This window comes from Delphinus delphis, chromosome 19 (assembly GCF_949987515.2).
Source record: "Delphinus delphis chromosome 19, mDelDel1.2, whole genome shotgun sequence".
NCBI classification, from domain to species: Eukaryota; Metazoa; Chordata; class Mammalia; order Artiodactyla; family Delphinidae; genus Delphinus; species Delphinus delphis.
The window spans coordinates 16,101,811-16,116,269 of record NC_082701.1 but is presented as its reverse complement, the minus strand read 5'-3'; the positions used below and the strand labels follow the sequence as shown (position 1 = coordinate 16,116,269).

General features: G+C 48.7%; 1 pseudogene; it reads left to right on the top strand.

Moving 5' to 3' along the window:
• Positions 1–72: 72 nt before the first annotated feature.
• LOC132414868 (serine/threonine-protein phosphatase 2A 55 kDa regulatory subunit B beta isoform-like) lies at positions 73–13,461 on the top strand (annotated as a pseudogene).
• The last annotated feature ends 998 nt before the right edge of the window (positions 13,462–14,459 follow it).

Sequence of the window (14,459 nt, the reverse complement as noted above, 5' to 3'; positions counted from 1 at the left end):
CTGTTGGAGGGTTTTAAAAGAGGGAGTGGTCTGACCTGAATTACAATTTTGAAAGATTAGCAATGCTGGAAAATGTGCCGGTGGTGGTGGGGCAAGCGTAAGGAGCAGTTTGGAGGCTCCCGCGCTATGCAGACCCCTGAGGGTGGACCAGACGTCAGAGGCGGCGGGGAAGATGCAGGGAGCAGGGGTCCAGACAAGACCCAGTGGTTGGGGGGCTGGTGAGGGAAGGGTGGAATCGGGGCAGATGATAGGTGAGGGGGATGCTATTATTGAGATGGGAAAGAAGGGAAGACGTTAAGACCTCAGTTTGGACATGTTAAGTTTGAGATGTTGATGGCCCGTCACAGGGGAGATGCTGAGAAGAAAGCAGTGGGGTACATCAGTCTGGAGTTGGGGGATGTCAGAGCTTGGATGCTGGAAATATGGGTGGCATCAGCATGCAGCTGGTGTTAAAGCCACCAGCCTAGATGAGACCACCTGGGAACTGGAGAGAAGGGGCCCAGCACAAAGGCCTGGGGTCCCCCAACATTCACAGGACTGGTAGAGGGGACGGAGCAAGGAAGGGAGGGGGGGAACCGAATGTGTTTTGACCCAGAAGCCCACATTGGAGACTGCCCTGGGTTACCCCCCTGCCAAGGCCAGAGAGGGCTTTTTAGATTTGGTAAAGAAGTCACCCGACTTTGAACACTCTGGGTGGAGTGGTGGATCTGAAAGTTAAATTGGGGTGGGCCTCTTCCCTGAATGAAAGCTGGATTAAAAAGTAGCTATGGGGGGCTTCCCTGGTGGCGCGGTGGTTGGGAGTCCGCCTCGCGATGCAGGGGACGTGGGTTCGTGCCCCGGTCCGGGAGGATGCCACATGCCGCGGCCATGGCCGCTGGTCCTGCGCGTCCGGAGCCTGTGCTCTGCGGCGGGAGAGGCCACAGCAGTGAGAGGCCCGCGTACCGAAAAAAAGAAGGAAAAAAAAAAAAAAAAAAAAGTAGCTATGGGGCTTCCTTGGTGGCGCAGTGGTTGAGAGTCCGCCTGCCGATGCAGGGGGCGCGGGTTCGTGTCCCGGTCCGGGAAGATTCCACATGCCGCGGAGCGGAGGCCACAACAGTGAGAGGCCCGCGTACCGCAAAAAAAAAAAAAAAAGTATCTATGGAGGACCTTTTGGGGGCAAATGAAGAAATATGAAAATGGACTTTATATTAGATTATTGTATCAGCATTTAATTTCTTGGGTGTGATAATGGTCTGTGGTTATGAAACAGGGGGAAGGGGCTTCCCTGGCGATCCAGTGGTTAAGACTCCACACTTCCACTGCAGGGGGCGGGGTTTCATTCCCTGGTGGGGGAACTAAGATTCCACATGTCACGTGGTGCAGTCAAAAAAAAGAAACAGGAGGGAAGAGGGCAGGGCACAACCTTTAAAAGAATGACATAGCTGTTGAAGATACCACAAAAACTGGTTAGAACTGATTAGGCCCAAGATGGTGGAAGATTCCACTTCCAGTAGACCTTGAGTCTCATTATACGCTCATTGTAATACATTAGCATCTAAATGGCACACTCGCGGGCACCAGGATCGTTCTGAGGCTAACCATAAAAGGCTAAAAAGTGGGCAGTGGCCCAATTCTTGGAAACCCCTGCCCTCCCCCGCCAAATAGTTGGAATAATTCTCCCACTTTTATGGGCTGGGTAATTGCATAATTAGCCTATATAATTATCCACCCCATAAAACTAACCACCCCAGGGAATTCCCTGGCAGTCCAGTGGTTAGGACTCCACGCTTTCACTGCCTTGGCCTGGGTTCAATACCTGGTCGCGTAACTAAGATTCCGCAAGCCATGTGGCAAAAAAAAACAACAGCCTAAACTAACCACCCCATATTTTGGGGTCGCTCTTGCCTTTTGAGGCAGACTGCATTCTGTCTATGGAATGTGTATCTCTCTAAATAAATCCACTTCTTACCTATCACTTTGCCTCTTGCTGAATTACTTCTGCACTGAGACATAAAGAATCTGAGCTTCATTAAGTCCTGAGACCTGGTGTGTGATCTCAATTAAAAGACAGTGGGTTCGAGTCCCAGCCCATGGGTTCGAGTCCCATCTGAGTTGTGCAGTTTCAGTTACGTGAGAGAGGTCTGGTTCTTAGGAGACACATGTTGTAGTATTGTAGTATTTAGGGGTGAGGGAGCAAGATGCCTGAAAGTTTTCCAGTGGTTCAACAATAACAAACTATACATATATATCTGTATATGTTACATATAATATATGTAATATTTATATAAATTGTATTTATGTTATATATAGGTATATACATAGGTATATACATAGTTTATATATAGGTATTAGATTTATATATAGTTTATATGTATCTATTAGAGAGAGAGATATAGCATATGTGGCAAAATGCTAATTGGAAAATCTAGGTTGGGGGCTGTTTTAACACTTTTTCAACTTTCCTGTAGGCTTAAATTTTTCCTAGGGACTTCCCTGGCAGTCGGATGGTTAAGACTCCACACTTCCACTGCAGAAGCCCTGGTGGCGCAGTGGTTAAGAATCTGCCTGCCAGTGCGGGGGACACGGGTTCAAGCCCCGCTCCGGGAAGATCCAACATGCTGCGGAGCAACTAAGCCTGTGCGCCACAACTACTGAGCCTGCGCTCTAGAGCCCACGAGTCGCAACTACTGAAGCCCGCGTGCCTAGAGCCTGTGCTCTGCAACAAGAGAAGACACCGCAATGAGAAAGCCAGTCACCGCAACGCAGATCGCCACAACTAGAGAAAGCCCGCGTGCAGCAGCAAAGATCCAAGGCAGCCAAAAATAAAATAAATAAATAAATTTTAAAAATAAAAAAAAAAGGAAAAAAAATTAGAAAGAGTGAACTGGCAGGACTGTGCTCCCACCCTGTTTGTTGTTTGGCTTGAGGCGTCCCAGCACCGGAGCCTGCAGGTTGTTGGGTGGTGCGGGGGTGGCGGCCTCCAAGAGAGCTCACGCAGATGACTGGTCCCCAGTGCCTCTGCCACCAGTGTCCTTGCCCCCACAGTGAACCACAGCTGCCCCCCACACCCCCTGCTTCCCCCGAGACCCTCCATGACCAGTTTTTGAAGAGCCGGAAGATCCAGGCAACAGGTCGTTATTCTCTGAAATTATCTCTCCGATTTCGGATGTGAAGTTCAGCCACAGTGGGAGGTATATCATGACCAGAGACTATCTGACCATCAAAGTTTGGAATCTCAACATGGAAAACCGCCCCACTGAGACTTACCTGGTTCACAGCTACCTCTGCAGCAGGCTGTGCTCCCTCTACAAAAATGACTGCATTTTTGATAACTTTGAGTGTGTGTGGAATGGGTCAGACAGTGTCATTATAACAGGCTCCTACAACAACTTCTTCAGGATGTTTGACCGAAACAGCAAGTGTGATGTTACTCTTGAGGCCTTGAGGGAAAACAGCAAACCCCAAGCTATCCTAAAACTGAGCAGTGTGCGTGAGGGGCAAGCAGAGAAAAGGCGAGATCGGTGTCGACAGTCTGGACTTTAGCAAAAAGATCTTGCATACAGCTTGGCATTTTTCAGAAGATATTGTAGCAGTGATAGCTACAAATAACCTATATATATTCCAGGACAAAGTAACTAGGAGGACACGTTATTAATAATCTCACATACTGAGTTTTAGTCAAACACTTGTTAAAAATATTTTTATTTTATTTTTTTTGGCCGCACGGCATGTGGGATCTTAGTTCCCCGACCAGGGATCAAACCCACGTACGCTGCAGTGGAATCACGGAGTCTTAACCACTGAACTGCCAGGGAAGTCCCTCAAACACGTTTTTTAAATGTTTCTTTGGGTGTTCATTTGATGCATCGACCTTAATTTCCTTCTTTGTAATAGAATTCAGTTGGAGTCCAACTTTCCCAAATCCCGAGTTCTAAGAAACTTTTGTCAAACCCGATAGGTTCTGGGACACTTCTGTTTAGAATTGAGAGCTGCCAGCTAACAGTAGGTCTTCCATAGTTGATTTGAATTTCTGATGCTTTTATTGCCCTGTTTTCTCTGGTGGGTCCAGTGTTTTGTTTCTAGGTGTCTGCTGAGGTAAAATGAAATTGTAGTATTTAAAGAGAAAAGAGAGAAGTTTTTTTAAATTAAGCAATTTCATTTGATTGAAAAAATTCAACAAAAAATAAACACCGTTTACTCTAAAAAACAAACAAAAAAAGAAGTTAATGGCAGTTGTAGAGGAAGTGGAAACAGCCAAGTTTTCAAGGAGAGAAATGGTATAGTACCAGGAGGGGATCGTGAGGTCAAGGGAGGGTTTTGCACAAAAATGTTTAAAATGAGAGCAAGAGTGTATGTTGACAGGAATGTTCCCGTGGAAAGGGAGAAATTGATGTTGTAAGAAAGGGGTGAGAGGTGCCGGAAAAAGTCCTTGGGAAGGCTGGCCGACGGGTGGCCCCAAGCTTGGAGGGGACACCGCACTGAGGTGCTGCGCTGGGCCCTGGGATCGGTGCGGGGGGGGGCAACCCCTCAGGAAGTAGGATCTGAGGCTCTCAGCTGACAAGAGTCAGGAGGGCAAGTGGTTGTTTCAAGCAGATTGAGGCGCAGAGCCAAAGAAAAAGTGGCAAATTTGTTTGGTGTTTAAGATCTGAATGGCGATTATTCATCAGCTTAGGGAAAGAGCCAACAGGGGAGAGATTTAAGTCCTTACCCCTCTGCTACTCAGTTTTTCCATCTGTAACATGAGGGGATTGAACTGGGGGCTCTCAAAGGACCCTGCAAACTCCTGTTCACTCAGGGTCCCTTATGATACCTGATGGAGAGCTTTTACTGAATAGCATGTGTTTGGGTTGTTAAAGGATTAAAGATGGCTAGTAAAAATTGGACACTTGCCTAAGAGGTTTCTAATTGAGGGTAAAAACCAAGAGATACAGAGAGACACTTGAAAGGAAGACTGCTTAAGGCTTGAGGGCACCCCTGGGGGAGCAGGGGGGTGGCCCGGAGGTTGCTGGGGCGCTGAGATGCCTTGACGACGCTTGGATAAACGCAGTACGAGGTCCCTTTGAGCGTAAATTCTGCTGTCTCTGGGCTCTCGCTGAAGCTGGCATTGCACAGCGTGAAATGAAACAGCACATTAATGTGATTAACACTGAATAAACCTCCGTGTGTGAGCAAATATAGCTTGAAGCGGGTTCAGGAATTTGAAAGTATCTATTATTAAAGACAGCCTGCAGGGGCCGTGGCATCCAATGACAAGCCAGAGGCTGCTACCGGCATCTAATATTCCCAGAGTCGTTTCCTTCGGCAAAGTGCATTTGCAGGCTTCTGTGCTAGGCTCTTCCCTGATCCTCCAAGGAGGATTAGCACCACTACCCCCATTTTATAGATGAAGAAACTAAAAGCACTGTCAACAGTAGGCCTCTCAGGCCACTGAAGGCAGAGACCTTGCCTATCATCACTGGCTCCCCAGTGGCAGGCAGAAGGCCAGGGCAAGGGGAGGAGCCTCTCAGCCCCTGAGAGCCGGCCCAGCGAGCCACGAGCGCTGTGCTGGGACTTCCACGTCTGGCGTCACTGCTAAGCACCAGGCTGTGTGCTGCAAGCCTCACACAGATGGTCTCACTTAGTCCTGACGACAACCCTTGGCAGTTGGTATTATTAACCCCAAGAGGAAACTGAGGGCAGACAGGTTAAATAACTTGCCAAAGGTCACCCGGCAGAATCAGGATTCAGGCTTGGATTTGTCTGAAGCGAAGCATGTGCTTGACTGCCGAGCTGGACGCTGTCTTCCAGGAGAGTATGGTGCGGACGCCTGGAATTCTTACAGCCCCTGTGCCCGACAGCCGTTAGCACAGCGCTGAGCACAGGTAGTAGGGTGGCACCAGGGTCAGTGAGTAGAGACTGAGGGGCAGACAATCCGAACGGATGAACGGGTAGAGATGTGAATTCCTGTCTTGCGGGGTCTTCCTCTTCAAATTGAAGATTTCCCCAAAGCTTATGAATGCTCGATCTAATTAAGGCGAAAAGGCATCTGAGAATTGCTAGGCCTTTCCTTTATTAACTGTCAAGTCCAATCTGTAGGCTGTTTACGTGCCGAGGTCAGAGATCAGTCTTTAGCTGCTCGCCTTTCATTCATCTGGCAAAGCCCGGAACATAAAGTTTATTGATGCAAAACTGATTGGCAGGCAGGGGTAACGAGGTGGCAGGGACAGGGAATATCAGAAGGAGTTCTAAGCCGGTCGGGTCACTCCTGCTCCCTTGCCGTGCTAACTTCACGTGCTCCAGGTTACTGGGTCATAGCTCATAGCTTTCTGCACCACAGTCTAGATGAGCAGCAAATGTCTGGACCTTGGGCAGTGTTCACAGAGCGCATCAAGATGGGGAGGGGAAGGACTCCTTTCTCCCTGTTTGTCTGTTAGTTTGGAAAGGAGAGAGTGAGGCACGGAAGGTTATGTATGGATGGCCTTGAAACTTCACAGATTAAAAGGAATTCCCATGTAAGCTTGCATCGGAGAGGCCTGGGAATTGGGAAGAGGAAGGTCATTGTTACACCAGCCCAGGACTAAGTTGCTCCCTGTCTCTGGTGAGCTCCTGTGGGGCCTCCTCCATGCCCACCAGCAAGAAGAGGTGGGAAAGCACGTGTGGGTCCACACCTGGCTCTATCTACTCGCAGCGTCCTCAGGATAAAAACCAGGAGTAAGGGGCTTCCCTGGTGGTGCAGTGGTTGGGAGTCTGCCTGCCGATGCAGGGGACGTAGGTTCGTGCTCTGGTCCGGGAAGATCCCACATGCCGCGGAGTGGCTGGGCCTGTGAGCCATGGCCGCTGAGCCTGTGCGTCCGGAGCCTGTGCTCCGCAACAGGACAGGCCGCAGCGGTGAGAGGCCCGCGTACCGAAAAAAAAAAAAAACACAAAAAAAACCAGGAGTAAGGCACTAAGTTCCAAAAGAGGGAGTTGGACCCAGGAGTTGTTGTACTCATGCCACTTAGGATAGGGAAGGTCTCAAATATTATTTATTTATTTTTATTTTTAAAAATAAATTGATTTATTAATTTTATTTATTTTTGGCTGCGTTGGGTCTTTGTTGCTGCGCGCAGGCTTTCTTTAGTTGCGGCTAGCGGGGGCTACTCTTCATTGTGGTGCGCGGGCTTCTCATTGCGGTGGCTTCTCTTGTTGCAGAGCACAGGCTCTAGGCGTGCGAGCTTCAGTAGTTGTGGCACGCGGGCTCAGCAGTTGTGGCTCGCAGGCTCTAGAGCACAGGCTCAGCATTTGTGGCACAGGGGCTCAGTGGCTCCGCGGCATGTGGGATCTTCCCGGACCAGGGCTCGAACCCGTGTCTCCTGCATTGGCAGGCGGATTCTCAACCACTGCGCCACCAGGGAAGCCCATCAAATATTATTTATTTTTATCAGGACCAAACTGGATTCTGCCTGATCTGAGGAAAGAACCCTGACTGCAGGTCATTGTAAATGCCTTCTTAGTCTCTGCAACTCAGAAATAGTGGTTTTCCACATCAGTCAGCTGTCTGGATTCAACCCCCCACACTCATACATCACAAAGCAAAAAAATAACAAAATTAAAACAAACCAAACCCCCAACCCTCGTTTCATTTCCTTAGAAAACAGTCCAGGTTCAAGGTCTAGTCTGAGCAGGGAATGTCTCCTCTCCTGATCTGTTTCTGGATAGGCAGGGGGGCAAAGTCCCTTTTCCTCTTCTCCGTGACAGGGTGTCGCACAGAGCTCCAGAGAGAAATGTCCACCAAGGAGCAGAGCTGGACCCAGGGCTCCTGAGCCTGTGACCTCCCTTGAGTTCAGTGCTCATGATGGGCAGTGGCTACTGTCGGGCACTGGGGTAGGAAGATGATTAGGAACGGATCCCAGAGACCCACACACAAACCACTAACCATAGTAAAACACAATAAATGCTCTTTTGCAGTAGGAATAAAGTGTTTCAGCTGCACAGGGAAAGAAGGGAGAGGGAAAAGCTTTGGTGGTTCTCAAAATGGTTCCCAGGCCCGCAGCAGGAGTGTCACCCAGAAGTTTTTAGAAACACAAATGCAGGCCCAGTCCAGACCCACAGAGTCAGAAGCCCTGGGGGTGAGGCCCAGCAAGGTGTGTTGGAAGACACCCCCCAGGCGATTCTGGTGTGAGCCAAAATTTGAGAGTTATGAGGGGGCTGGCAAACTGCCTGTTTTTGCAAATAAACTTTTAACTGGAACACGGCCACAGTCATTCAATTACGTATCATCTGTGGCTATCTTCCTGCCGTGCTGGCAGGGTGAGACTTGTAACAGACAACATGGCCTGCAAAACCTAAAATATTTACTGTCTGGGCTTTATGGGGGGTGGGGGACGGGGGAATTGCTGCCCCCAAGGAGGGGGGTGGAGACACCTGAATCCCCCTTCTGTGGCCGGTGCTGCTAGGGCCTCTGCAGTCATGCTTCAGTCAGCTCAGTGCTGGGACCCAGCTCTAGTCTGGGGACTTACTGAAAAGACTAAACAGTCCATTTGAAGTGTGAACAATATAAAGAAGCCCCCGGTTACTGAATCCCTGTTGTGCTCAGTGCTGTGCTTGATGCTTTAAGGGCCTAACTCCACCCTCTAAGATGGGCATTGTATCCCCCTTTTACAGATGTGGAAGGTGAGGCTGGGAAGATGAAGTAACCAGCTCAAGTTCACGGAGCCCAGGACAGGAGAGCTTGGACTGGACCCTGGGTCAGCTTTGCTCCCAGCTCAGGCTCTCTGCCTCACACCTACCACCTCTGTTTTCCCAATTATAAGATGGAAACTCCCTCAATGGACAACGGGGGCAGCTCTCAGGAATCTGTTAACGTAACAAGCACAATTTTCATACTTTTTCCACTGGGGAGATGAGTCACCAGGGGCTGGAGAACCCAACCCAGGCCTACATCCTGGAGGTGTCCAATCCTATGGGGAGCACGGCAAGGGGAGGGCAGGAGATGTAGGACCCACAAGGACACAGGACCAGCTCTCACCTGTTCTAGCCAAATGGGGCAGGTGGGAGCATGCAAATGCTGAATCAGTGCCAGGTGGGATGCAGCCTCTGGGCACTGTGACCACCAAAAGCCTCCCAGTGCAGCCCCTTCCCCACATTCCAATCCCACAGGTCCTTCTGTCCAGCTCCTGTGGAGATATGTATAAGGGGCGCCCCAGGGAAAAAGGACTTCGTAATTTAGGTGAGTCTTATATCTGTGGTAGAAGAAAAGAACCTATCAGGGTATTTCCTGCTCTGATACAGGAGTGGAACGGATCAGCTGATCAATAAGATACTAAGCCAGTAATCAGATTGGGGAACCTGTTACTATGTGATATTGCAACATCGATGCCAGTGATTGAAACAGCAAAAGTAAAATCTTGCCCTGCTACCGTTTAAGAAACGTGGGAGCTAAAACACCACTGTCTGGGTGGCTAAAACAGTGACCAAGAAAGTCTGTCCCCCACGCACACACGCAGCATCTATTTTGGCTTCCAAATATTTTGTTAGAATAGGAAGATAAAAAACATTCTTAACAGACAGAAGAGCTTGGTTTGTCAGGCAAAAGTTAAAACCTCTGAAGAAAGAAAGCATTTTGAGGAGAAGACTAGTGATAAACTGCTTTCTCTCGTCAAACAAATCAATGACATTTAATTATTTTCAACAAGCATCATTGGGGTGTCTTCTGCACGCCAGACACCACACTAATCTTACCGAACCTCGGGTACCTCATCCCATCCTCACATCAGCTCTAAAGGACAGGTCATGTGAGCAGCCCCATTTTACGGGGGGGCGGGAGGTTCAGGCGGAGGGGAGGACACGTGGCTGAGCGTCACCCAGCGTGCACGGCAGAGCTGAGTTGTGAACCCAGGGCTTGTGACTCTGCGTCTTATATTCCTTTCAGAGCACCACATTTACTCTGCAACTAAAAACTAAATCTGGACAAAGCACAGGGAGACCGGGGAAACACAATAGCCAGAGTCTGTGGATGGCTTCACACTGAGGTAGTATTTATTAGGGCAGTGGTTCTTGGACCTGGTGGAACCACACTCCCATGGACAAGGGCTGCTGGGCTGCTGCGTGAATGGGCAGTGTAGGCTGCAGATCATGTGCAGGGCCAGCTGTACTGTCACCGTCTTTCCCTGTTGCTTAAACTGTTGTTTTAGGGGAAACTTGCCTTGAAAGAATAATTCTGTTTTGCATTTACATGACACTTTTTTCCCCCTAAATTTCAGAAGACTTTTTTTTGTTGCTGTTGTTGTTGTTGTTGTTGTTGTTTTTGTTTTTGCGGTATGTGGGCCTCTCACTGTTGTGGCCTCTCCTGTTGCTGAGCACAGGCTCCGGACACACAGGCTCAGTGGCCATGGCTCACGGGCCCAGCCGCTCCACGGCATGTGGGATCTTCCTGGACCGGGGCACGAACCCGCGTCCCCTGCATCGGCAGGCAGACTCTCAACCACTGCGCCACCAGGGAAGCCCCAGAAGACTTTATTGTGTTAACTGACTTAATCCTTAGAGCAACGCTGAGAGGAGAATAGGTGTTAGTTCCCGGTTTGATAGAGGAGGAAGTTGAAGTAACTTTCTGAAAGTCTTATGCTAATGAATATTAAAGCAGAGTCTCAAACATGAGGCCTCACCAAGATACCTGCAAAGCCAGAGAACAAAACTTGGAAGACTCCACGGTGATGGAGGAGATCAGCTACCTACAAAGCAGCAACTTTGGCTAAAAATGGGTTATCCAAATTTCCAAGAAAATGTAAGCCTATATATATATATATATATATATATATATATATATATATATATACATTGTGGTTTCAGAAGAGGAGAGTCCAAGAGAGGGGAGTCTAAAAAGCAGGGCTCTGGTGTAATTTCATGAGAGGGACAGACCCAGCGTCCTGTCCCTTTACAAGACAGGGCACTATTTCGAGGAATTGGGAACGGCAGCTGAACACAACTGTGCGCGGTGGAGCCATTAAGGCCATGCCCTTTCCCTTGCTCCTTGCTCAGAGGAGCCTTCCGAGCAGCTATCCTGGGATCAGCGTCTGTGGGTCAAATGTTGCCACTTGGCAGTCACATTCTCCTTTTGAAATGAACGAGTTGGCATCCAGGGCTGTGAACGAGTTGGCACACAGGGTTATGTACCATTCTCAGCATTTTGATGAGGTTCTTCCCAAATTGGATTAACTCTGGGACCAGGGGGACCTGAAGACCTGAGAACCAGATCCTGTGCAACGGTGAGTTTGGTAAGAGTCTTACCTAAGTGACTAACCAGCTGCCCACATCCACACCTTCAGAGGACGTAGAAACTAATGGCCAGGGAGGAAAGCTGTGAAACACAATAAATATGGGGTAATGAAGCCAGAAGCCAGAAGCAGGTGACAGAAAGTTAGTGTTAACTGAAGCAAACTAAAGGAGCAGGTGGAACCTGGAGTCAGCCAGGAGGGGCAGGATTGAGCACTGCGCGCCCTGGCCCACGCTAACCCTGCCTGGTGGGGCAGAGGGCACCGGTCCTGGAGCCAGACCGCCTTTCAGAGAACTCCCTCACCTCCTCTCCACTGTCTCCTCCTCCTCTGTATGGTGGGCCTCCCTCAAGGTTGAAAGGATTAAAGGTAATAATGAACATGCTCTCATTCCAGTGCCTTCCCCATAAATGCTCAATAAATGCTTTTTGTTATAATCCCTGCCCTTTGGGATCAGGCATTAAACGCAGGCTCAAGACACTGAATCTCACTGCAGCATAAAGCACCTTATTATGTCGAAACCTTGGTGAAATTGTGGCCTACACCCATGCCCGGCTCAGCAGCAGGCATCTTCTCACCCTGTCGTGCAAGGCCCAGAAGGCCCAGAGAGACGCTGCAGTTTTGCCTGACAAGTCATCCTGCTGCAAACACGCTGGTCCTGGCCCCAGGCCATTTTCACTCACTGTTCTCTCTGCCTGGAAGGCTCTTCCCCCAGACGGTGACAAGGTTTGCACCTTTGTTTCAGACGTCACGTCACGTTATCAGAGGACAGCTGTCCCTGACCTACCTCCCTATATAAAGAAGCATCCCTGCCACCACTGGGGTCTAGCACTCTATCCTCGTACCCTGCTTTCTATTTCTCCATGACACTCAGCACCTCTGACATATAGTTTTGTGTTTTTTGTCTGTTTCTCTCACTGTCATGCACCTGAGAGCAAGGATTTGGTTTTGCTCTTTTTATTTTGTTTTTATCTTCCAGTTTTATTGAGATATAACTGACCTACAGCACTGTATACGTTTAAGGTGTACAGCATAATGACTTACGTACATCATGAAATGATTGTCACAATAAGTTTAGTGAACAGCCACCATCGCATATAGATACAAAATTAAAGAAGTAGAAGAAAATTGTTTTTCTTTTATAAAAATTTATTTATGGTATTTATTTTTGGCTGCGTTGGGTCTTCGTTGCTGCGCGTGGGCTTTCTCTAATTGCGGCGAGTTGGGGGCTACTCTTCGTTGCGGTGTGCGGGCTTCTCACTGCGGTGGCTTCTCTTGTTGCGGAGCACGGGCTCTAGGCGCACGGGCTCAGTAGTTGTGGCATGTGGACTCAGTAGTTGTGGCTCATGGGCTCTAGAGCACAGGCTCAGTAGTTGTGGCACGCGGGCTTAGTTGCTCCACGGCATGTGGGATCTTCCCGGACCAGGGCTCGAACCCGTGTCCCCTGCGTTGGCAGGCAGATTCTTAACCACTGCACCACCAAGGAAGCCCCCAAAATTGTTTTTCTTGTGATGAAATGGTCTTTCTTTTCAAACTGCCCTCCTCACTTATTTCTACTCAAAAGCCTAGCATGGTTGTCTCTTGAAATGGCCTGGAGGTTCTTCTCACTCTATCATGGAAAGGCAGCCACTTGCCAGCTCCGTATCATTATCACACATACGCAGAAGATAGGACACATTCCGTGCAATGCAGTAACATGTGGCCACACCTGCTAAGTGTCTGGTGAAAGTGTTCCAGGTAGAGGGATAGTAAGTGCAAAGGCCCTGAGGTGTGGGAGGAGGCCAGTGAGGCTGGAGTGGAGGTGCTGGGGATAAGGGTGTAAGAGAGGATGATTCCAGGGTTTTTGATATAAATAATGAAAGAATGGAAATGACATTTTCTAACATGAGTTAGGTAGGGGGAGGAGCAGGGTTTGGATGTAAGTTTTATGATGCTTTCAGGTTGGAAGCACCTGGCAGGAATCCGGCAGTAAGCCAGGTGCTTTACATACATTATCTCCATTGCACGGATAAGGAAATCGAGGCTCCAGAAGTCACGTGTCCTTGGGTCTCAGAACATGTATGTAGAAGGGCTGGGATTTGAATCCAAGCTGTTTCTGCAGGAGTTTGTCACCCTGAGAAGCACTGCTCACTGAAGAAAGAGCTGGGAGAGGACTGCTTGCCTGCAGTTGGAAGAGTCGAGTATTTTGCATAAGGTGAACTCAGATCTCCTTTCCAAATTCTGCAATACCAGGACACAGAAGGCCCTTCTGTAGTTGGACTGGTACGTTTAGGGCCAATAAGAGGAAGCACCACATCACAAGAGGGCTGGGGCTGCCATCCCTTTGGCCTCAGCAAGGTGGCTGGCAAATCCATTTCCACGGCTATTCAGGCTGTCACATGATGCCAAAACAGTGGAGTGAAATGTGGAAGATTCGACTGAGGTTATTATCATGGGTTACACTCCAATTTTTCATACTTTTAAAGATTTGCTCACTGTACTTAAAGCATTCACATAAAGCATTCACTAATGTAACAGACAAGCCTTCAGAGCATTGAAATCCAGTGTGGGCTGCAGACCCGCAGCAACAGCATCACCTGGGGCTGTCAGAAATGCAGACTCTCAGGCCCTATCCCAGATGCATTTTGGCAAGATGCCCAAGGGATACGTATGCTTGGTCCAATTTGCGAAGGCCTGGCCTAGAGCAAGGGTTGACTAACTGTTTCTGTAAAGGACCAGATACTAAACATTTTAGGCGTTGCCTGCCTGTCACAACTACTCAATTCTGCCATTTGTAGTGCAAAATCAGCCACAGACTGTATGTAAAGGAATTAGTGTGGCTGTGTTCTAATGAAACTTTACTAATGGACACCAAAATTAGTTAATGTAATTTTCACGTCACGAAATACTATTCTTCTTTTGATTTTCTTTCAGCCATTAAAAATAAAACTCGTTCTTAACTCAGAGGCTATACAATATCCATCTTCTGACTTGCCTTTCTGGGCTGACCATGCCCAAGGCCACTAGCCGAATGATCCCCTTCTGTCTTCTCTGTGGGCTTGGGCCCCCTTTCCCTCATGACCTGTGCCACTGTGTCTGAAGGTTGATTACTTAAGCCTAATATGAAAGGTCAATGGAAGAACTAAGATTTATAAAATACACTTTTGCCAGCTTCCACAAATGCAGTGTGTTTGCTGTTGTTCCCTATCTTGACGTCTTCTGAGAAAGACCAAAATGGAGGATTCAATAGCTCAGGGGAGGGGGCTTGTTACT